Source organism: Tenrec ecaudatus, chromosome 8 (genome assembly GCF_050624435.1).
Source record: "Tenrec ecaudatus isolate mTenEca1 chromosome 8, mTenEca1.hap1, whole genome shotgun sequence".
In the NCBI taxonomy this organism is placed as follows: domain Eukaryota; kingdom Metazoa; phylum Chordata; class Mammalia; order Afrosoricida; family Tenrecidae; genus Tenrec; species Tenrec ecaudatus.
The window spans coordinates 127,908,801-127,911,080 of record NC_134537.1 but is presented as its reverse complement, the minus strand read 5'-3'; the positions used below and the strand labels follow the sequence as shown (position 1 = coordinate 127,911,080).

Here is a 2,280-nt window from a genome sequence, read left to right as displayed (position 1 = left end):
GAAATGGCGTTTCTAAACTTTTTACTGTCTTCATTTGGGAAATCCTTTTATTTTATTACTGAACTGGCCCAAATTTACTTTATTATAAGAGAATGAGAGCCATACATTGTTCACGCCGATTGTGTTCAAGATTCTCATAGGAGCGTAGCCAAGTATTTGCCTTTAGAGAAGAATACTGCAGAGATATTTGACATTTTTTGGTTACTGAAGACTTAAACATTTTCCAAAATGTCACCAAAATGATGTACTGTGAACTGTAGATTACATTATGATTCATGACTCCAATGCAAAAAGCACATGTAAAGCACCAGCTTAATCAATAATTATGACAAACACAGAGGAACTAGACGAATGTCATTTCAATGCTCTTGATTTTGTGGTTCTGAAAAATTGGTCATATGGTCTCTACGGTAGAGGCTGAAAAGACAAAGAAGACAAATGAGTTCTATATGCACAATATTCTGGAAAGTAAGGGAGGAAAGAGGAAGTTTGCAGTGGCTCAAAATCTGTAACGATAAGAGAATGCTCTCTCTGGAATGCTAGATAATTTGGAATGTGCCATCCTCATATTGACCTTCTGTCATTAAGATTTGTTGTTGTTGGGTATCAGAATCAGCTTCAAATCTTGTTTGTTTTGTTTTTGTTAACATTGTTTTAAATACTAGTTTTAGTGTCACATACTTCATATATCATAAATCTTGGTTGTTCCTTCATACTAAGAAGCCTTGTAAAATCATTACCACATCAATTTCAGGACATTTTATTTTCATACTCATTGTTATTAACTCCCTATTTCCATCTACTCTTCCCTGGCATGCCTCCATCCAGTTATTGTCTATAAAGATCTATCTATCCTGGATTTCACATACAGATAATCATACAGATGCAAGCACGATGCACCTAAACAAACCCACTAAACCCCACAATGATTAGACAAAGCATGGAAAAATCATAAAGAAAGCAGAAGACATTAAAAATGGAAACAACTTTAAATAGGTCAAGAGAGAGCTCAAATGCTAAGGTATTACATGTTAATCCAAATTACATCTGTCATAATCAACTTTGCCACACTCTGCACCTGATAGAAAGGCTGTTCACAGTCCTCACTATGATCAGAGAGGATTCATGGGAGATTGAATCCATGTGGGGACCCTGACATGGGATTTGGGGTTTCCACTGTCATCATAGATTTCTGCACACCGGGTTTTCACGATTTTCTTTTCTTTTACTAGCTAGACGAGCTTATTTATTCAAGGCTCTTCTTTTGAGTAGTCTCAGACTTGAAGATGGAAGCCTTCAGTGAGGGCAGCCTCCGTCTCTAGGCAATCTGATCTTATTGTGTCTCTTTGGCCTCCTTCATTCTCTTGGCCAAAATCTTGGCATATTCGGCGGCCTCCTCCTTGTTTTTCTGGGTGTGCTGCTTTTTGGGACAATGCGCCTGCACCTGTGCTGCAGGACCCGCGGGGTCACTAGACGCTGAATCTTGGGCACTTTGGTCCTGGGTTTCTTGCCCTCTTTGTTCAGGGGATTTCTCACAACGTACTGGCAGAAGCATCTTCTTTAGAGAGATGGAAGAGTTTGCGGATCCTGCTGGCTCTTTTGGGCCCCAGGCGACGAGGCACAGTTGTGTCCGTCAGACTTGGAATATCTGTCTCCCCTTTCTTTACAATAACCAGGTTGAGAACGCTCAGATTTGCATCCACAATGCAGCCCCAGACAGATTTGCGCGTCATCTCCCTAGTTCTCCTTAGTCTGTAGCAGGAGTGCTCCTTACTCAGCAGCAGGCAGACATGGCCGTGGGTCAAGACACCTTGCTGCGTGGGAAAACCTTGCTTGTCATTCCCACCGCCAATGCGGACAACATAGCCCTTCCATTCATCACCCAGCACCTCGGGCGCAACTTGCATGGCCATTCACTTCTCATAAAAGGTGCGAAGTTTGCATTCATCGTCCACTTCAATGCGTTTCTGGCAGCCAGTGGCTTGGAAGGAAATGTTCGGCTTCATGGTGAAGCAGCCTATCGCCTCTGCAATGCCACGGAAAAGAGCACAATTTTTACTCTGATACCATTTTCTCCTTCTGGTTTTGGCTTTATTATTTACAATACCTGGATCACACAGGCTGATGTGCTTTTTCCGTGTGGACTTAGCTGACATCTCACTTAGATGTCTGCTTGTTTGAAGTCAAGTCTATAAGATTCCATACATATTCTTTCTGATAGCCAGGAATAATCTGGTTTATTCATCGCATGTTGCTATATCATTCATATCTTCAGTGATT

The 2,280-nt window shown here is 41.4% G+C and overlaps 1 pseudogene; it reads right to left on the bottom strand.

Annotated features, from left to right (window-relative positions):
• Positions 1–1,246: 1,246 nt before the first annotated feature.
• LOC142455535 (small ribosomal subunit protein eS6-like) lies at positions 1,247–2,006 on the bottom strand (annotated as a pseudogene).
• Positions 2,007–2,280: the final 274 nt, after the last annotated feature.